Source organism: Uloborus diversus, chromosome 7 (assembly GCF_026930045.1).
Source record: "Uloborus diversus isolate 005 chromosome 7, Udiv.v.3.1, whole genome shotgun sequence".
Taxonomy (NCBI): Eukaryota; Metazoa; Arthropoda; class Arachnida; order Araneae; family Uloboridae; genus Uloborus; species Uloborus diversus.
Genome location: NC_072737.1, coordinates 100,978,835 through 101,001,859, shown reverse-complemented (window position 1 = coordinate 101,001,859; position 23,025 = coordinate 100,978,835).

Here is a 23,025-nt window from a genome sequence, read left to right as displayed (position 1 = left end):
AGTGATGCTGCAGATCGAGTACGCTCTTCTGAGGTTAAAAATTTGACCCTGAAAAGGGCCTTTGTTTGATAGAAAAATCCGGCTCCGAATCCATTAATAATCAAGACGCAAAACTCAATCTTTACCGAGGCCTAAAAACTAAATCAAAGACAGCTTTGTAATTTCTAATTTTTATCTGTTCTTATCTCATATTAACAAATTAAAATGTTTTTCATTAGTTTGAGCAAGAGTTTCGAAATCAGCCAAGTCCGCGCGCAAGCGCAGTTGAAATGGCAAATTTGTGATAACCGGGATTTAACGTCGAGTATTATATAATAGCGCTGCGGAAAGCTAAACACAAAATTACCTTTTTAAGGATTTCACGAGCCACCTTTTCAGTAGCGCGGAAACCAAATATCCAGGCAGCCCATCTATTTTCAAGAAAAATGTCTGCAAAGACAAAAACGAGTAATCTCTTGCAAAAGTTAAAACAACTCCTGGATCCTCGAAATCCTAACCCTAATCCTCTGTCCACTGCCACTGTCGCGAAATAGCGTCCGATGGCTTATGACAGCTCTGGCGGGGGGGGGGGGGGGACATATAAAGCGAAGATAATAATAAAAGTGGGAGGGGAGGGACACTGGAGGTGCTAATGCGGTAAGTAGGGTACGTGAAAATTTCTGAAGAGAGGATTTCTTGCTTTGAAGTGACAGCAGATCGAGAAACAAGAACGGCCATTTTGGAAGAGGCTTGTCACTTTTTCCTCGCCCTGCTTGTCAGAGAGTGGATATCGGATACGTGAACACATTTTCTTTTTCTTTTAGAAATCTTTCTCCTACGTGCTAAAAAGAGGAGATAAGATCGAAGCAGTTTTGCTTGGTTGTATATGAACGGTGCAATATAAATAGCTCATATGTTACAAAATATGCTGTTTAGTTTTCGTCGCCTATCTGAGGAAAGATACTTCTGTATTGTAAAGGGTTCAAAGAAGGGTAACTAGACTAGTAAGGGGACTTTCAGATTTAGATTATGATAAAAGATTTAATAAGTTTAATATTTACACCCTGGAGCAAAGGAGAGTCAGAGGGGACATGATTCAGTTATTTAAATTTTTCACGGAAAGCAGGAAGAGGGGTCATTGTTTTAAGCTATTCAAATATCAGGCTAACCTGGAAATTAGGAAAAACTACTACTTTAGTAGGGTCTTGGACACTTGGAACGGCTTACCGGAAGAAGCGGCAATGAACAAGGGGTGGATAGCTTTAAGAGGGCCATTGATCTTCATTGGGAACTAATAAATTTACTCGGTCCAGCCTAGCTGGGTCCAGAGCTTGCTGCTGGTTGTCACCATTTGTATTTGTAATATTGATGCTTCGGATTCATTCTTCTACATATTAGGAAGCTTGTGAAATTCCAAGTTAACGAAGATACAATTCAGGTCAAGGAGTAAGATATGCACTGTAAATAACTGAATAAATAAAAATCCCATGTGTTTTCCATGCTGCCCGCAACTTTTGCAAATAGCCCGAGAAAAGATTTTAAGAAAAGATAAAAATTATTACTGCTATACATTCCTGCACGTCATCTAGCCCAATGGAATCCCGATTTTACATTGTCCGTTTCATACATTATCCCGCTTCCGACGTCATTTTCTATATATGCGTGATAATTGCTCCGTACTGGAAATGTTAAAATATTTCAGATTTTAAGTTTACTTTTTTCATTAAATTACTTCATTTGCTCAAACAGATCACGCTCGTATTTCCTCTGCGAGAGTTACAAAGAAATATTACTAAATATTTATTTATTTTTTCGAGATAAATTTTGCTCCTAGCTTTTTGAAGTCGCTCTGGCAGTCTTTACGTTCCATCTCGATGTTTTAATTGTGAAAGCATAGAAACTCTAAAGCAAATTTCATTTTCAAAGGCATACGGAGAAGCAAATTTTCAAAAAAAAAAAAAAAAAGGAAGTATAGAGTGTGTTAAAAGGAAACTGTTGATCGAAACAAGTAACCATTGCAGATTTCTTCCCTTGGTCCATTGGAAAAGTCTCATACATACTTATGTGGTAAAATAACTGTGAATGAATCGTAGTGATGATTGGGATTAATTATGTTATTTCTGATGTGTATGTGGATCTGGTGTTCTTCTGGTTGTGCTATGTTCTTTCTGGTTGTGTTTAGCCCAGAGTCTTTAATGTACAAGTTTAAACAGGTTATTCTCATAACAAAGAACTGCTTAAATAAATTAAGTACCTGAACCGCAAATTTCAAAAGCATTATAGCATTTTACTTGGTACTCTTTCCATCACATCCGAATGCGTTTCCCGAATCCAGAAAAGTTGAAAAACGTCGGAGAAAATACCTATAAACGAAATTAATTACGTTTTCTAAAATGTCACAAATAAAAGAAAACTCAAGGAGCATTGACTCGTAGAAAAGGTAAATAAGTGTTCAGCGAGCGACAGATTTGTTGTTGTGCCCCCCCCCCCCGCCCCCTTGTCACCCGATTTGCAAATAAAACCCCTCTCCTTCATTTCCTTCTTCCACTTTCCGTTCACTCCCCCCCCCCCCTTCTCCTCCGAATTGATTACCTTCCCTGGTTTCTTACACTGTCAGGTGAATTACATTTCATGTAAAAATGCATAAATATTAATGATATGAAAATGTGGTATTTTTTTATGCTCATGTGTGCTTAATGAAACTACATTTATAAAATTACTTAACTGCTAAAATATACTATCGATTAAAATTTTGCATTCATCTAAACTTTTCTTCTCAGATATGTTCAGCTTGTGCGAAAATCTGCCTCTGTGTACAAAGTACAGCTAAATCTTTTGTTGATGTATCTAATATTTGTATGTATAATTTTTATAAACGTTATCTTTTTACTTTCTTCTATATCTAATATATAGAAGAAAGTATTGGATTCGTGCAAATTTTCGAATTTCGAATTTTGACGGATTCGAACGTTTTGAGGTGTGCTGAGTCCATTTCGACTATTTTTGGAAAATGTCTGTCTGTCTGTGTGTGTGTATGTGTGTGTGTATGTATGTGTGTGTGTATGTATGTGTGTGTGTGTATGTGTGTGTGTCACGTCTGTGTGTGACCAGTTTTTTGTGGCCGCTCTACAGCAAAAACTACCGCATGAAATCGAACGAAATTTGGTACACATATGTGCCCCTATGTGAACTTGTGCCCATTGGTTTTTGGCGCGAATTCCTCTAAGGGGGGTGGAGCAATGGGACGTTTTTTGAGTTACGCGTGATTGCTATTCCTCAGGAAGTAACTAGCGGAATCAAACAAAATTTGGTCCATATGTTGCCAGTAACAGGAACAGGTGCTGATTCAATTTTGGTGTCAATAACTCAAACGGGGGTTGAGCTATAGAACGTTTTTCGTCGTCAATTGTGACTGCTGTATCTCAAGAATTAATGAACGGAATGAAAGAAAAATTTATCGGCAAGTAGTCCTTAGTGGGTATAAGAGCTGATTTTATTTTGGTGTCAACAGCTAAAAAGAGGGTAGCGCAATCGCCCGTTCTTTTTTTCCATTGTGAGTGCCCTATCTCAAGAAGTAATGCTACGTTCTGGTTGAAATTTGGAATATATGTGAATCCATATGTAAAGAGGCTTTGGTTCAATTTCGACGCCAATCGCTCCAAGAGGTGTTGATTTTTTTTTTTTTTTTTTTTGAATAAAAATAGTTTTATTAATGCAACAATAAGAAAGATAAATCGTAATAGATTGTCGTCTGCGTATTTCCCGTGATTTTAATTGTATGGAAATGATCGGAAATATTATCTCAATGATTTAAAATTTTTAACTGTTGCCATCTTATGTTTGTTAACAAATAAAATATTTGTAATTAATTCAAGCAAGGCTTTTAAAATAACTTTCAATTTTCGCTCTTTGCTTTGCTTTTGCAATAATTCAGACATTGGAATGGTCGTCAAGTTTTTGCATGTGTAATTTTGTTTTCATTGGGAATATTGCTTCCTCGTCAAGCATGGGGAGGGATCAGAAAAAAAAGAAAGATGTAGAAGAAAGTTTCGTGATGGCCACAACATACTAGTTTATATTTCGTGCAACTTTCTCAAGTAGCAACCTGAGGAAGATTTCTAACTTCCAAGCTTGAAATAGATTGGACAACTTTCACTCAATGAAATAACGCTTGGATATGAACTTTTTTTTTAATCAAAAACGTCTTAAAAACCCTGAAAATTTCAAGAATATTTCAATTTTAGCCACAAATTGAAAAGCGTGGACAGGAAATATAAGCAATATACTTAAAACTTTTTACTTAAACATTACAACTTAGCATCAAAATCTTCTTTAGAAACCCGAGACCATTTATTTGAGAAACATGAAATACTACTTTGAAAGGATCTCACGAGTTTAGCAGCCTGCTAAGAAAAATGTCACACAAAAATTCTCTCAAATAACTCGACTTGAAATTTTCTGAAAAACCTATTTTATGGTTTAATAAAAAGCCTCTTTTGCTATCCTATTTCAACCAGACAGGGAAAAACACTTTTCTAAAAAGAAACCAAAGAGTTCTTCAGCGTTTAATCCTCCCACTCATAAACATCGTACTTAAATTACGCAAAGAATAACGGCAGTTAGCATCATCTGCATCTTTGTATGCAAACATACGGAAAGTAGGACTCTGAAGTTACGAAATAATTGGTTGTTACTTTCAGATAGAGAGCAAAATGTTTGAGACTTTCTTTTGCTTCACATGTTTCCTGAGGCAAAGTTAAGTTTTAAAAAAAAGAAAGAAAGAACGAAAAATGGCGAGTTGAAAAAAAAAATCTTTTGAGAAAAGCCCACTTCAGAATTCAGTGAAACAAGAGAAACGGCGAGTTAGTATTTTTCAACGGAACAAATACTGAAGGGGAAAATATTTTGCTAAGAACTATTTTTGGAAGAAAGAATGTGAAATGTTTTAGCATCTGTTTAATGTTTCAAAGCGTATAAAATCGACTTTAAGATTGTATGCTTCTGAAAAATAGAAAGCTTGAAATTGAAAGGTCCACTTTAAAACGAACTATAGTCCAATTTTTGATGAAATCATTGTTTCATGTTTTCATGTTTTAATTTCATTGCGTACATGCTATTTTAACTAAAGATTTGTAATTAAGCACTATTTTATTATTTATTTATTTATTTATCTCTGAAATTGTCATTTTATCTTTACTAATATAAAGCTGAAAGTCTCTCTGTCATGATCTCTGTGACGCGCATAGCGCCTAAACCGTTCCTCCGATTTTACTGAAATTTGGCATAGAATTAGTTTGTAGCATGGGGGTGTGCACCTCGAAGCGATTTTTCGAAAATTCGATTTTGTTCTTTTTCTGTTCCAATTTTAAAAACATTTTTCCGAGCAAATTATCACAACGTGGACGAGTAAATTACAAAAATTATCATAACGTGCAACGGTAACAGGAGCGAGCAAATTGGCCAGATATTCAACATCCATTATTAGTAAATATACAGACGAACCAAATGACCTTTTAATTTTCAACTACGGGCAAAGACGTGCCGGTACCACTAGTTATTAAATAAACTTACATTTTCGTTTTGTTCGAAGATTGGGCTTTGACCATTTTTCAGTGACCCCTTCAGCTGCCTATTTAGTAATAAAAATAATTGTGCTTCATGTAAAATATAAGATTGTTACTAATGAAAATGCTGTTGCGTAATATTTTATGTTTTTTCTTTCTGAAAAACCGAATAATTTTTACACAGAGGCATTTTCAAATGCTCGTTTACATTGCTTTCTTGTTCACTTTAAAGTTGTCTTTGTAAAGTTATTGTTGATGTAAAAAAAAAAAAAAGCAATGGAAAAGGAAAAAGAAATTCTTAGACTTGAAGTTATTTCCGTTATACTTAAAGTCTCTCTGGTAACCATCTTCAAATTGTTTTCCCGTATTCGATTCATTAATTATTTTAGTTTTTTGACTGACATTAAAATTCCTGAACAAATCTAGTTAGTCTTAATTGAAATTGAATTCATTAGTTGTCTGTTTCATATGCATTAATAATTTATTATAATGCTGCTTCGATTATGATTACTGCGATCGATTATAAAAAAGATTAGGAAAAAAAAAATATGTCTTTTTACTGCATTTCAATGGTGCACTGATATAGGTTTAACTATAGGTTAAATAATGAAAAGTGTGACCATTGTTTTATATAAAACTTCAGTTTGCTTCCCTTAGCCAGCAAAAGAGAATACCATCTATGAGGATGGAGCAGCACAATCCTTACATGTGTTTAAGATACCGAATTAAGATTAATTTATACTAATAATATAAAGCTGAAGAATTTGTTTGTTTGTTTGAACGAACTAATCTCAGGAACTACTGGTTCGAATTGAAAAATTCTTTTTGTGATGAATAGTCCATTTATTGAGGAAATATATAGGCTATTTTTTAAAATCAAATTGACCGAAATATTTGTAATTGCAAATTAAAGGTTTAATTAATTGTTTAGTTCTATAAATTCCTAATAGACGGCGGGATAAGTTTAGTTATACGAATTCCTAATCGATGGTGGGGTAAGTTAACGCATCGAGAGGGGGCTAGCCGACATTGTCGATAGCTGCGAGAAATCATGCCACGCGGCTCGGACGCTACGTTATTGTGGGACTGTTGTTGTCAGTGAATTGATTTCTGAATGCTTTTTTTTTTCGATACTCATGTATAAATAATTTGTGTTGTAGGATTTTTCTATTGGGTTTTGTTTTCCTTATTTCTTATAATTGAAGATAATTACTTATCAAAGTAAATCATTTTATCGGTCGTATTATTCAAAATTTGATTTGTCGTATTTTTATTTAATTGTGATTTTTCTTAATAACGTTTTCGTTATAGTACTACCCGGCCGAAACCCGGGCAGCGCCGGGTACCCGGTTAGTATAACTTAAAGCCACTGGGTAAGGAGGGTTGACACGCCTTTGCTGTTATCACGATTATTCTCAGTCCTAGTATCTTTAAATTATAAATTGATATGCATTAAATTTAAATAAATTATTTAAAAAGAAAAAAACGCCTTCAAAAAACACCCAGGAACTAAAAAGCAAAAAATAATTGGTCACACTGACATACGATTTCCTACCCAAAACCTATAAATCAAATTTACTTCACAATTCTACGACAAAAATCAACTAAACTAAACACCCAATAATAAAATAAACGTTGATTTTAATTACTATACTACAAATTATGTTAACACCTAACTAATTATGTACGATCTCTTAATTTTTAATCACCATTTAAAGTCGGTGCCTCCTATAAACGACTACCTATCCCTAGCTAATTACATAAGAGATCTTATGTAATTAGTTAAGTATTAACAAAATTTATAGTATGGTAATTAAAATCAATGTTTATTTTATAATTGGGTGTTTAGTTGATTTTCGTACTGGAATTGTAAATCTAATTTGATCTATAGGTTTGGGTAGGAAATCATTTGTAAGTATGACCTTTTTTGCCTTTTAGCTCCTGGGTGTTTTTTTGAAAGCAGTTGTTTTTTATAATTAAAAAAATAAAAAAAAATTCTGTTTAGTGTTGTAAATATAAAAACGGAGTATATATATATATATATATATATATATATATATATATATATATAATGCCTTACAGGCATCTCAAATGAGAATGCGTCGAGCACAGGAGACTGAAAACGATTAGATGAGTGCGATAGAGAAAGAAATAGAGCACATTATAGAAAATGACATTACAGAAGTACATTTTCCGTAAAACTAATAAGGCATATCTAACTCTGAAAGTACTATACAAACTGTAAAAACTACAATTCGTACACGCTCGTCTCACTCTAAGGGCTAGCATTCAAGCATTATAAACATTTGTACATTAGGACTAGCTAATGATTTCTAATCGTACATTCGGCTTTTGTTTAATTTTAATTTGAGACCTTTGAACAGAAGAGACCGCTGGGTTACACTGTAGTTCCGAAAAAAATGGAAGAAAGAAAAAAAAATTTACTCTACTTTGGTGTAACTAAAATTGTGGTGCCCAGGTGCAAGGACCTGCAGGACCGTGCGTTAATCAGACCCAGAGGGTGAGCACTACAATAAAGTAGCAACAAATTTAATGAAACAGACTGTTTTTACTTTTGATGAAAATTTTAGTTTGAAAGATTTCTATTATTCACTCCACGATTTGCTTTCAAGGATATTCAACTTGAGGGCGATCAAGACGTAACAAACGAACGTCCCTCCGCTGTTCGTTCATGTAAAGAAAGGAAGGTCAGTGAGGCGATCGCTCCACTGGTCAGGACACGAGTGGGTCATCCACTTCGTAGTGAAGTGGCGATCGCTCCACCCCCACTTGCAGACGATAGACCAAGTGGAAAGAGCGGTCAACCACGACAGCAGAAGATACTTCGTCCAGACATTTATTCTGAGAAGGGGGATTCTTCTTGAATAGACATGAGAAATGACTCCTGCCACTTGCCCTCGATGAAACTCTCTTTTTTGGTCGGACAAGAGTAGAGGGAAGTTTGGGAGAGATGTCACTTGTTTCCACATCATTCTGATTTAATAAAAAGTTTTGTTAACTATGGGGAAAAATAGTTGTAGGTTTTTTCTTTGGATCTTGAGCTTACTGTTTATTTCACTACAATCTTCAGCCACTTTTTGATCGCGGACATTCGTCCCCCCCCCCCCCTCTTTTAGGACACTTAGAAGCAAATTACTTGAAACAGCTTTAAAAATATTTTTCAAAACACCTATATGGTCCAGCCCCCTTTTCTAACATTTTTGGGAATGTATTTGTGAAAATGTTTTCAACACTGGCACATGTCCTTTCTTTTAGGGACATGCGTCAGTCCCTAAAAGAAAGGACAAAGGTTCAAAAAAATTTCACATGTACAGTAGTTTGTAACTGTCTGTAATTTTCGGGACACTTATTACATCACTTATGAAACACCCTTTAATTATATCAATAGAGTTTTTGCTGTTAATTTTTCAGCAATCTCGAAGGGCAGCTGCCAAATGCTTCCAGGAAATGGATTTTTTTTTTTCGATGAGGCAAGGCCATCCTTTTTGACAGCATTTGCGACACCAACCGACAACTATTCCTTGCAGCTAAATTTCTAAAGTGTATTATATTGAGATATGCTGTCTGGTCTGGTATAGTTGAATCGAAGTTATATTTGTTCGAAAGAAAGCAATGATTTCCCAAGAGTGCCCAAATGTGCTCCCAAGTTTGAATTTAATAAATATCCCGAGCGGGACTCATTCGAAACAAATTCGAAGTACAATTCCAGTACACTTTTTTTTTTTTAATGAACCCCATTCAGAAATCTGCATTCAGTCTACGTTTTAGTCTACATTCAAGCAACTGGAACACTTTTTCTGAATTAAAGAGTTCCAAACGTGTTTCCAGTGTGTATTTGAAGTGCAATCATGCTAAATAGGGAGAATGATCCCCACAGGAATCATGATCTTACCACTCCTATTCCTTTATACAGAACTGATTTTTAAAGTAACAAAGTATCACATTTTCTTCTTTTATACTGCAATGCCTTTACCATCTCAATGTTTTTCTTTTGCTTTACAATGACACCACAGGCGAAGCAGAATACTTCAGTCTTTCCTGATTTTGCCTTTCTGAAGATTGGAAATTTATTAATTCATTTAAACCTTAAATCTTTAGTTGTTCCTCCGATTTAGATAAAACATCTTACTTCCCTTACAACAGTATCGATTAAAAACTTTTTCTTAAAACGAAAAGGGGGGAGGGGAATCTTGGTCTTTAAGAAGCTTTAGACAATCCAATCAAACTAAGCTAATTCTTCAAGTTGAATCAATCAAAAATGCGCCTGAACTGAGCTGAAGCCGTCTATTTATGAACTTTAATATTGATTTAACCTAATTTTAAACACTGACCCACGTTTCTGCCAAAAGATTATTTTTGAATTAGTTTGGACTACATTACCACTTTAAAATAGATGATACAAACACTAATTAAGCTTGAAATCGGAAATGTATGAATGCTTTTTCATAACTATATATACTCATTAATTGTAATTTTGCTATTATTTTTAATAATAATAAGAACAAGAACAATGGCGATGACGACGATCATGATGATGCTAAATAAAACAAACAATATTACGAGCAGAATATTTTTATTTTCCAAGTGATAAAAGGAAAAGCAGGGAAACTTAAATTTGGGTTCTAATACATTTCCACTAACAGGTGGGGCAAACTTAATCTGGCAGTATTGTGAATTCTACGCAGATCCTAATCGCGACGCTGCGAGCTTAGGTATGCCCCCAACTGTAGTTATCAAGTGCAGAACTAAGCGGAGAGACGATTGATTTTTATTATTTGCCCTTTACTACGTAATAGAGACTGGGGATACATGATCCCACAGCCAAAAATGTACCAAAATCATCAAGTAGAAATTTGAAACCTGACAATTATATTAAAATTATACTGGTACATAACAAGAAGTTCTGTCTATAACTAGACGAGCCTACTTTCCCGTATACCCATACTACTTTCTAGTACCTGATCAATATTCTCAAAAATAGCTAAAATCGCAAATGTTTTCAAACATATTTTTAAAATACTTTAAGCTGATTTCTAGGAATAAAATATTCCTCACTCATCCAAAAAAAAAAAAAAAACGAACGAACGAATAAAATAGCAGCAACTTTTAAGCAAAGCAGCTAATGTACTTTTTTCCATTCAAAATTTTTTTAACAGCTTTCAAAACGAAAAAACAATGATTAAAATTAATAAGCTCCATTAAAGTAAATACATCATACCAAAAAAAATAAATAAAATCGTTTCGTTTTCCCCTGTTGCCAAAAACAATTTTTTAAATGAATTAATGCACTTACCAAAATAAATAAAAAAATTAAATGTCAACTTAAAGAAATAATTTTCATTGTCAAAAAAAAAAAAAAAAAAAATCGTCTGCGCATATCTTTATGTAGAAACATAGATGACTTCGAGTTTATTCGCCGAAAACTGAATACCTAAATTAAAACTTTAGCGTAAAAATAAAAACAAGACAGATCAAAAATAATTATTTCACACTCAAAACCATAGCTGCGGAGTCGGAGTCAATCTCATTTTGGGATAAAGGAGTCGGAGACGAATATCCAAGAATCGGAGTCAGTCATTTGTCCTCTGTGTATAAATTTTTGCCAAAGCTACGAAGTCAGAGTCGAAGTCGGGGAGTCGGAGTCCGATTAATTGTCGGGCACAGGAGTCGGAGTCATGTGCCTCTAAATTCTCGGAGTCGGAGTCTGGAGTTTGGCGTCAAGAGCTATTTCCAACAAAATTTGTTTGAAATAAATCCGCCTTCAAGTACGGAATCTACATTGACTTTCAGTTTCCCCGTAGGCGCTAATGTTAAGGGATTCGAACTGTTCAAAATTAAACGGAAAATTGTTCAAATCAAAAAGATATTTTATATACAAGTTTTTCATCAAAAGATTTTTCCTACAAAGTTTGTTTGAAGCAAATTCGCCTCACAGTTCGGAATTGCCTTGAATTTCCCCGTAGGCGCTAATGTTAAGTTTTTTTGAACTGTTCAAAATTTATCAAAAAATAGTTCAAATCAAAAAGTGAAATATGGGAATGAGATGTCCTCACCGAGATCTTTCGAGCAAAAAAAAGTTTTTTCGAATCGGACTATTCATTCAAAAGTTATTAGGGGGGGGGGGGGACAGACAAACAGACAGACCGACAGACATTTTTCCCCACCTCAATACCCTACTTTCCAATTTTTAATTTTTCAATATTTATTTAATTATTTTATTTATTTTTGACTTTTTTTTTTGTTTTTCGCGATATTTTTAAGATGCATTAAGCCTTCTTTCATGCTTTTTTCTTCTTTTTCTGACTTTTACTGGGGAAAGTAGGCTAAAAACTGGCAACATTTCGTTTTTTTCATCCATTTTGTTTTAGCTCAAGAAATGATTGTCTGAATGTATCAAGGGAAACTTTTTATTTTTAGGAAAGCATTCTGAAGTTTATATTATCCGTAATATACAACTTTAAAAAAATACCGAAGTGTAATGTTAAAGTATAGACAGTCTTTAATAATTGAGCCATATTTTTAGTAAATTACCACTGATTGTTAATAATAGAACAAGTATGTTTGTAAAAATCGCATATTAGGGATACTTGATTCCTTCGTTTAGAGATATACATGATCCCAGGGAGCAAGTATCCCTATGGCAATCTAAACACAATGAAAACAATATAACTCGTTTACTTAGTTGACATGAACTTTAAGCATTCAAACCCATGTTAACATAATAAATTAATAAATTTATCATAGTATGAAAGATAGATTTAAACAATCACTGCAGTAAATATGCTAAACAATTAAAATATCAGTTCGCACTTGTAACCCACATAATACCTCAAACATATAAACATAAGCTAACTCTACTGATGAATTATGTACTGATCAGCCAAATGAGCTTGAACAAGTTGAAATAGATGTCAAATCTTTGTTTGAATGAGGGGAAAAAATGTTTTGCTATAGCTAGATTTAAACAAAAAATTGAGTCGCCCATTGTGTAGACCCATTAGCGGATAGAATGCAAAGTTGGATTTCTAGAGTTTGAAATAAGTTTTCTAAAGCAAAAAAGGTAATATGCTCGTCTATTTTTCCTGAAAAATTGACAAAATGTGTTGTAAGTTGCCCACATCCAGTTGGGTTGAGTGGAGCAAGAACTACAACAAACGAACTGTTTGCATTTGACTTTTCAGGTTTTGAAAACATATGCTAGGCATTCTTTTTTTTTTTTTTTTAATAAGTACACTGATACTTACAGTTTTCTTCCCTCTTTTTTAAAACTAATTCAATTGATAAAACTCTTAACTTAATTATTGCAAGACACGAAGCAAACAAGTTGATTTTTGTGCTTTTCATTCTAGTTTTTTATTTGTTGTAATTTTAGCTTCATTACGCTACTTTAAAAAATTGTTAGTTCTATTTATTGAATATATTGTTCATAACCTGTATTGAAGAATAAGTAACTGATCAAAAGCATCATCAGTTTATTGTGTGCATTATTTTTACAAATGTACTAGTGGAATTTAAAACAATGTTAATTTGTGTTCGCATTATTATAATATAATAAAGAAAATTAGAAATCGTGTTATTTTTTAGAAACATTATGTAGGAAACTAAAATCCATATATAAATTGCTGCTATAATATCTGACGAAAAGTCTATATATTTTCTTAGTGGGATCAAGTATCCCCCATGAAGGGATCATGTATCCCTTGATGTGGGGATACATGATCCTTTTGAGAAATTATTGAAAAAAATTATTTAACCAAAACTATCTGTATGATTCAACTAAAAAAAAATACTGTCAGGTAGAGGAAAAAAAATACTTTTGTTCACGTATATTTAAAAAAAAACAAAAAAAAAAAAACTGATAATTTGCAGCAGAGAAAAACAATTGAAAACTAAAGTGGGGATCAAGTATCCCCACCATGTTTCGGATTTTAATTCCGAAACGCTTCCTGAGTAGGACTCCAACACTCCCTTCCCACCCTAACATTACCAAAGTTCGCCTAAAGATGCGACTTTTAGAACTTTAACTTCGAAAAATTATTAGTGGAAAGCCCCCCAATGTGTCCCCCTTGTATCCGCGCCTGTTAGTTAAACTTTGATACTTCTTTGTCCATGTCCGTTCTTGTTAGTCGCTGTTGAAAGGAAAATTCAAAAAGTTTTAGCTGATATACACTTAATGAAAGAGAGTGAAATATTGTTCGTGTCAAGCTCATGACAGAAGTGTGTAATGTAAGTTATTTCGGAGATTCTCCAAGAAGCGATGAAAATTGCGTTTGTGGAATAACTAAGGGTTCTTTGTAGAGATCAGGCCTGGATCCAGGGGGGGGGGCATAAGGGTCATGACCCCCTTTAAACGACCAAATGTAGCACAAAACTAGTTTTAGATCTGTTATTTAAAAAATCGCCCAATTGGGCTCCCGAAAATTGCACTTTGCCTCCCCCCCTCCCTATCCCTTTCCGAAAATGACTGCCTCCAAAAATAAAAACTGGATTGACCCATGATGGAGGTCAGCGAAAAATACGGTACACAGCAAATGTTGACAATTAAAAATAATTATCATAAAATATTACTAACAAGCTTTTTAAAAACTTGTAGTAGAAAACTTATGCAGTTCGAAATTCAGTAATTCAGCATCTGCGAATTGAATATACAAGAGAGAGAGAGAGAGAAGTATAATTGCTGAAAGTGAGTAAAAATGGGCAAACAAAAGGTTCGACAAAAGAGTGTGTCACTAATTACTTATAGTATACAAGCATTTTACTTGAGGCGTTTAGTATTAAAACCAGCTTAATCCCTGACTTTTCTAAATTGTTTTATTTATTTAATTATTTATTTTCTTTCTTTGTCGATGATGTCATGACATAAAGCGTTTTGGTAGAAATTCATTCTCAATCGGGTCGAAAATCACTGAAAAAAACTCCCATCTTACTTCAAAAATGCTCTTACCACTATAGCCACTGTAAAAAACGTACGGATAACAACAATATTATTTTAATAAATTAATTAATCAACTCTTAATTTTGATTGCACATGGCATAAAAGTGAGATGCTACATGAATTTAATTTCGCGTTGAATGAAATTTTTTTTCTAAAGTTGGCCGATTTAGTTTTAAAACCTGCACAATCCAAATTATTTTCATCTGTAAATAAATAGATAATACTACTAATTTAAAAAGAGAACAAAAAAGAAGCTGTGCACGGCATGTTATTCAAACGAAAAAAAGATCTTTCTTAAACATTAATGCAGAGTGGAATGTTTTTATCTCTCCTGTAAAATTTCTGAAAATAAGTTTGGGCTAGTTTTGATATTAACCGCCTGATTTAGAAACATTTTTTTTCTAAATACAGAGTCTTAAAATATAGTTGGTCGGCTCTTTGTACAGGACTCACTTGATAAGGGTTTCTTTGTAAAAGGGCTTGCTCAAAGTAAGAAGGTTTGATTAGGTATTTGGTTGACTCGTCATAAAGATATTTTGTGGTGGGAAGTAAGAATAAATTGGTTTGCCATGTTGTTCAGGATGAACAGAATCAAATTGCAAAGCCTAGCTTTATAAGAGTAGAACTTCTTGAAACATCTTTATATTGAGTAATTTTTTTAAATCAGGATTCAATTTATCACAAATCTACCTTGTTTTGACACTAGAACGTTAAAACTTATTGAGCAAGGCAGTTGCTTGTTGTTCCAAGAAGACATCCGTGATGGACATCAATCGACAATCAACTGCCGGCGTTCCATGTGATTTGTATCTATTTATTCTCAAAATTAGAGCGTTTCAAATTTGCAAAAGGCCGCGAAAACCGCTCAAGACCTCGTGTATCAAGACATGGCGTCCCCGTAGCATCCGGATGGTAACCATGGTGACGAGGCTTGATGGACGGCAATTATTTTAATGAGCGCTTCACATTGTTAAGCGGGACGAATGATAGGTCCGCAGTTAATCACGACGAATGAGAAAACGGCTAACAATTTCTCCCCTCCCCTTTACCCCCCACGTCAAGTTCCTTGCTTTTTAAAAGAATAAAGGCAAGGAGGGTGGTGGCGGGTGGATATTGCTAGCGTTTCATTAAGACGAAAGCAAGTCAAACGATATAATTGGACACCAAACGCAGAAAAGTTTCGTGCTGCTAAAAGCCGGAGATATAAATTACTGGGAAAAGGGGAAATCCAAGTGAAATTTAAATTAGGCGGTGTCTTCGGGCACGCATCTCAAGCGGAGTTTCGTTTTCGAACCTCCTGCGCCTCTTTTTGGCTTGTTTGCTGCAGAGTCGAATCTATTGTACTGCGGCGTGACACACAAAAACCAGCGATTATTTTACCTTGCGACTCATAATGATGTCCTAAGTGGCGATTTGTGCAGAACGAGATGTATGCGTCTCTGAAGAAGATGGCATTATTGGACAAGAAAATCGGCTTGCCCCCTTTTTGAATCAAACAATGGGGGGGGAGGCTTTTTTTTTCAGACACAATCCTTCGACTACTGTCACGAAAGTCCCTAAAACGCACCAGTTTATAATTTTTACGACATCAAACACTCATGCAGTGTTCCTCGTCAGTTTGACAAATAAAAACATAAACTCTCATAGCATATCTCGGCAGCATAAACTCTCTTTACTGAATCTACTTTTTTCTGTTTTTTTGTGATTAATTCATTTTTTACATTGAAAGTGCCCAAACCAATTTTAACGCCAAGAAGATTCAACCAAATTTTACGGTCTTAATCCATCCAATAGACTCCAGAGAACAGTTTTACAATTTCACACATCCAGGAACTAATTCCATCTCCAGCTCAGTCACTTTCCTATGCCGGGCTGATGAGTGATGAGTGCTAATAAGCACGAAACTGCAGTCCTCGGCTGGAAATGACTGAGCTAGCGGTGTATTTCATGTATTTCTGCCTTAGCCCTGGCTAATGGGCTGGTAATTTACTGAATAATATTTAAGTAGTACATTGTTTGGAAGTTCTTATTCTTCAGAGCTGAGGACTTGATTTGAATTACATTGTTTTCTTAAATCTGATCCGAATATTTAAAAACTTGCTTGATTAATCGATTTCCAGTATCTAATTTTATAATTTTTTATGCTTTCTAGTTTAAATTAAAAAAAAAACACCTGTTTTGAATATATTCAGACTGAATGCATATTCATTGACTCATAAAAATAAGATAATATTCTTATTATTTGTTTTTAGCCCACTTTTTCTCTAAAGCAAAAAAAAAAAAGAATCAAAGACATGAAAGGTGGTTTGATGCATCGTAAAAATACCGAAAAATACAAAAGAAAAGTCAAAATTAAATAAAATAATGAAATAAATATCGAAAAATTAAAACCTGTAAAGTAAGGTAGTAATATGGGGGAAATGTCCCTGTGGGTTTTTGTCGTTCTCAGTCTGCCCCACCCCTCTCTCTATCCAATTTTTCAAAGAACACTAATACTATTCAAACAAAATTTTCTTGATCCCGGTTGCACACTTCATTACCATTGTAATTTTTTTTATTTGAACAATTTTTCATAAATTTTGAACAGTTAAAAAATACTCAGTTAATAAATTGAATTTTAAATATCGTTGATAAATTGAAGCGCCTACGAGGAAATTGAAGACAAATGCGAATCTGAAAGTTAAAGGCGGATGTTTCAAACAAAATTTGTTAAAAAAAGTTCTTGACGAAGAACATGTTCATAACAGAAGGCTCAAAATTAACAGCAAAAAATATGTTACATTAACGCTGTCGGGGAAATTTAAGGCAAATGTAGATCCTGAACTTAATGGCGTATTTGCATCAAACAAGCTTTGTTAAAAGGCTCTTGGCGAAAAATAGGTTTCAAAATAAATGTTTAAAATGAGCAGTTCAAAACTTTTAACATTTTCACTCACGGGAGTATTTTAGGCAAATATAGAATTCGAACTTAAAGGCGGATTTTCATTAAAACAAAAAAAAAAAACTTTGTTTGAGAAAGCTCTTGGTGTATAGAAAAGATTTTGGCGGATTAACGGGTTTTATTAAAATTATTTATAGCATCCAATAAATTAAAAAAACTGTCCAGATACTGAATATCTTCTCAATTTTTAGTTTCAAGAAGTAGGAAAAAAGTTCTTAATAAAAATTGCAATACCATATCTCGTAGACTTAACACTGACGCATGTCAAAGACAAATATGACTGAATTAAAATAAAATGAATTCAAAGTGCAAATGTTTTTTACAGAGCTACGGACTCGGAGGGAAAATAATCTAATCCCGAATCCGGGGGAATTTTAGAGCCTTTGATTTCGACTTCGACTAATATACCCCAATATCAGTCAGACTCCGATTACCCGACTCCAACTCTGACTCCATAGCAGAAATGCAGACTCAGAAATGACGGACTCCGACTCCTTTATCCCAAAATCAGTTCGACTCCGCAGGTCAGGTTTTTTACTTTCTTCTATATCTAATATATAGAAGAAAGTATTGGATTCGTGCAAATTTTCGAATTTCGAATTTTGACGGATTCGAACGTTTTGAGGTGTGCTGAGTCCATTTCGACCATTTTTGGAAAATGTCTGTCTGTCTGTGTGTGTGTGTGTATGTCTGTATGTGTGTATGTATGTATGTGTGTATGTATGTGTGTCACGTCTGTGTGTGACCAGTTTTTTGTGGCCGCTCTACAACAAAAACTACCGCATGAAATCGAACGAAATTTAGTACACATATGTGCCCCTATGTGAACTTGTGCCCATTAGTTTTTGGCGCGAATTCCTCCAAGGGGGGTGGAGCAATGGGACGTTTTTCGAGTTACGCGTGCTTGCTATTCCTCAGGAAGTTACTGGCGGAATCAAACAAAATTTGGTCCATATGTTGGTATTAACAGGAACAGGTGCTGATTCAATTTTGGTGTCAATAACTCAAACGGGGGTTGAGCTGTAGAACGTTTTTTGTCGTCAATTGTGACTGCTGTATCTCAAGAAATAATGAACGGAATGAAAGAAAAATTTATCGGCAAGTAGCCCTTAGTGGGTATAAGAACTGATTTTATTTTTGTGTCAACAGCTAAAAGGGGGGTTGCGCAATCACCCGTTCTTTTTTTCCATTTTGAGTGCCCTATCTCAAGAAGTAATGCTACGTTCTGGTTGAAATTTGGAATATATGTGAATCCATATGTAAACAAGCTTTGGTTCAATTTTGACGCCGATCGCTCCAAGAGGTGTTGATTTTTTTTTTTTTTTTTTTTTTTTGCGAATAAAAATATTTTTATTAATGCAACAATAAGAAAGATAAATCGTAATAGATTGTCGTCTGCGTATTTCTCGTGATTTTAATTGTATGGAAATGATAGGAAATATTATCTCAATGATTTAAAATTTTTAACTGTTGCCATCTTATGTTTGTTAACAAATAAAATATTTGTAATTAATTCAAGCAAGGCTTTTAAACTAACTTTCAATTTTCGCTCTTTGCTTTGCTTTTGCAATAATTCAGACATTGGGATGGTCGTCAAGTTTTTGCATGTGTAATTTTGTTTTTGTTGGGAATATTGCTTCCTCGTCAAGCATGGGGAGGGATCAGAAAAAAAAAGAAAAATATAGAAGAAAGTTTCGTGATGGCCACAACATACAATTTTATTTAAATTGAAATAATGGTTATCGAGATGAATATATTTTATTTTTCCTCTTAAGTTTTAATTAACTAATTATATTTTTGGCAACGGGAAATAAAAATAAATTCGAAGTGCTTTAGTTTTTACCAGAAAGAAAGAGCTGCGCAGATACTTTTATTTTTGAGAAAAATTATTTTTATAAGAATACTTTTCATTATTTATTTATTTGCTAAAATACATTTATAAGTTTATTTATTTTAGTGTTTGTCAACGGGGGAAATTAACGTCCGAGACTCTTTATTTTTACCCAAAATAAAGAGCTAAAAACAATTTTATTTATATATTTATTTATTCATTTATTATATTTTTTCCCTTGATAAAATATATTTATTTCCTTTTTTTTTTTTTTGAATTTCTTTCTTTTTATTTTATTTATTTAATTAATTAATTAATTTATTTATTTTTGAAAGAGATTATGGAGTTTTTTCAATAGAAGAAATAAAGGTACCACTACTTCATTGGTTTGAAAACTTGTTTTTTACTTATCTGTTAAATCAGATGAAACAGGCCTGTTTTGTTTTTAGGAATCAGTTTTAAATTCTAAAAAAGGTATGTTTTATATAATTTGCAGTTTTAGCTAATTAAGAGAAACCAGATGCTTGAAAAACCGATGTTGATATACGGGAAGGAAGGCTGGTTTAGTTCTGCACGTAACATTTTTATAATGCGTAAGATTCAAGTAAAGAAAAACGAAAGGCATTATGAGGTTGAGGTACAAAAAAAAAAAAAAAAAAAAAAAAAAAAAAAAAAAAAAAAAAAAAAGAAAGAAAGAAAGAAAAAAAAAAAAGAAAAAAGAAAAAAAAGAAAGAAAAATTGGTACTTCCATGTATTTTTCGGACAAATAGCAGGGAAAGGAGAGTTAAAATTAAACATTTGAAACATATTTTTATTTCAGTACCGATTTTTAATATCATTACCGAATACTACTCAAAAAAGCTTCAGATTAAGTTGAATACGAACTTGCTATAAATTTGTTGAGAACACAAAAACATTTTGGAACACACAAAATAAACTCTGGCAAAAGAATGAATTCAATCTTAAGACCACTAACGTGAATGCATCTCCCCCGGTATAAAAGAGGGAAGCAAGCTCTCCCACTAGAGATGACCGGACTTTTTTGCTAACATCTGCAAAAACCGGAGAATCGACAAATCCAGTAGCCCGAATCTCCAGTTTCGCAGATAAGATCTACAAGGGAGATTAGATGGTCTCAACTTTGCCACATCAGCAAGTGTCACCATTGACAAGTCGACGCGTGCCTCGCTATAGTGACTCTTCAAGGGTCTTTGCCACCCCGCAGGGAACTTACGTCCACCTACAAGTTTAGCTTTTTTTCTTTTCGATCACAGATTTCAGAATTTAGGAAAACTTCAAATCTATTGCATGCCTGTTGCTGTTCTCAATCAAAAATACTCCAATGGCATGCTATGATGAACTCAATGATTTACATGTTTACTACAGACGCAAAGCACAAGTGGGGCAAAGAAACAAAATATAAATAAATAAATAGATGAATTAATAAACATCTAGCGCATAACATTCAACTCCTGGTATTCATTTGAATTTTGACATCTTGAATTCAAATTATGTTTTTTGTAATTACGAAATGCCACAGGACTGTACTTGTTGTGGTTCTTGTCTCTATAAATGGCACTTGTCGCAACCAAAAATATATTTTGAATTCAGGATGTCAAAATTCAAATAAATGCCAGGAGCTGGATGCTAGATGTTGTGCGCTCGTTGCTGTTTTTTTTCTAAAAATGATCGTGTAAAGCCGAAAGGATCGATATAAATATCTATTCAGGGCGGTATAGACGCCACCTCACGGGAGGCGTATACTCGTGCGTGGAAGCTGGTGGACCTCAAAAAGATTAGGACACCATTCAATGGTCACGTGAAAGCAGTACACAATTATGACTGTCTAAAAAAAGCAATTGTGTAAGATCGTGTGATTATTTCGTGAGTCGAGAGAGAATGTAAAAGCTCCAATATTCTAATGATTAAGGAAAAATTCTAATGATAAACGACAAGAACTCGAATGATTAAGGACAAAATGTGAAAGTCTAAGATTAAAAAATCCTAAGGAAAAAGGGAAAGATCCAAATAACCTTGCGCAAGAATCTTAATGATTTATGAACAAAATTAAATGACTAAGGGTTAAAAACCTAAATTATTAAAAGAAAAATTATAATTACTAAGATCAATAATGCTAACGATTAAGAGAAAAAAACTAAAGATATAAATTATAATGAACAAGGAAGAAATCATAAAATATGAACAACAATCCAAATGATTAAAGAGTAATTTCTTTATGACTGAGTGCTCTGCTTCATTGATTTAAAGACTAAAAGAAAAATCTTAATGTATGAGCGAGAATTTTTTTAAGACACTAATTTAAAAGGATGGGTTAAATGAAATCTTGTACTGATATGAATGAAGATTCTAACAAAATACAGCAATATATGAGTAAATATAGTTTCAATGCTAAGACTTTGGAAAGGGGAAGGATAAACCGACCGACGCACATTCCCCATTTAATATTCCAACTTTCATTTCTTTTTATAGAATTTCTGCATTAAATTATTAATTTTGATTTTTTGGAGATATTTTTACGATGCATTAAGCCTTTCTTCGTGCTTCCTTTCTTTCCTTTTCTCAGTTTTACAGTAATAAAAGCAAAAAGGAAAGAAAAAACGTAATACATAGAAAGATCAATAATACAGAATAACAAAATTGCAGTTTTTTCCGAAATCAAGTAACCATTATTTCAATCAGCATTTAAAAACCATTGGATTTTTGAACTTGGCAATATTTTTGTGATCCTTCAGAAAAATAAAATTGCAGTTGATCATTGTCTCTGATGCCGGTCCTAGAACAAAATTTAAATAAAAAATATTGCCTTTGAATCTGAAAATAGTTTCCTCCAACGTTGCTGTTTCTTTTCCCCGTCTTTCTCTCCGCCTCTGTCACCGCCTTGGTGATAGTTGGCAATGTCACTTCAACAAATGGGGTTAAAAGTGAAAAATTGCCCTGTTGCGTAGTTTAGCTTTAAAAGCTTATGCATCTATTTTATAAAACATTGAAACTCGTTTATTTTCATTGCTTTTGCGCGTGTGTTTGTGTACTTTTTTTTTGTGCTTTATTGACGAACGTGGTTTTTACTTCACGAAGCATGAATATAAATAACAATGAAAAAATATATATTAAGTTGCACGAGCTTGTTGATTTTGGTCAGAGGAAATAAATAAAGTAGTTGGTCGCTTCATATAAGAGACGATGCGTGATTCACACCTGTGAATAAAACACTGTTGTACTTTTTGCAAGACTTAATACGTGGGACAGGACTTGTGTCTACTGCAGGGAGGATTTTCAAAACCAAACTTCTCCTTACTCCCTACTTTATCCCTAACTAAAACGGATGGAATATTAACACACGCACTCACATACAGTGAAACTTCGTTATAACGAACACTTACTTAGAGAAAAACTGGATTTGTCGAGGAAATCAGAAATTCCTGGTTGGGACCCATGACGCACCCACGGAGGAGGCACTTAAGCCCCTCCGTGGGGCTTAAGCTCCTCCGAGGAGTAAGCCTGGAAGAGTATGCTTCGAGGAGTAAGCAACGAGAGGAGGGGCTTAAGCCCTTCCCATAGACAAGAAGGGATTCAGAAAGAGCCATTACCCCCACGACTAGACCAAATAGGAAGCCAAAATTGTGTTTTTTGGCACTTAATTTCGGACATTTTACGAAATTGTTGACAAGAATATTTGCTGCAGCTTCCTTCATTCAATCCTCCCCCCCTCCTAATTTGAGCATAATTAGGTTGT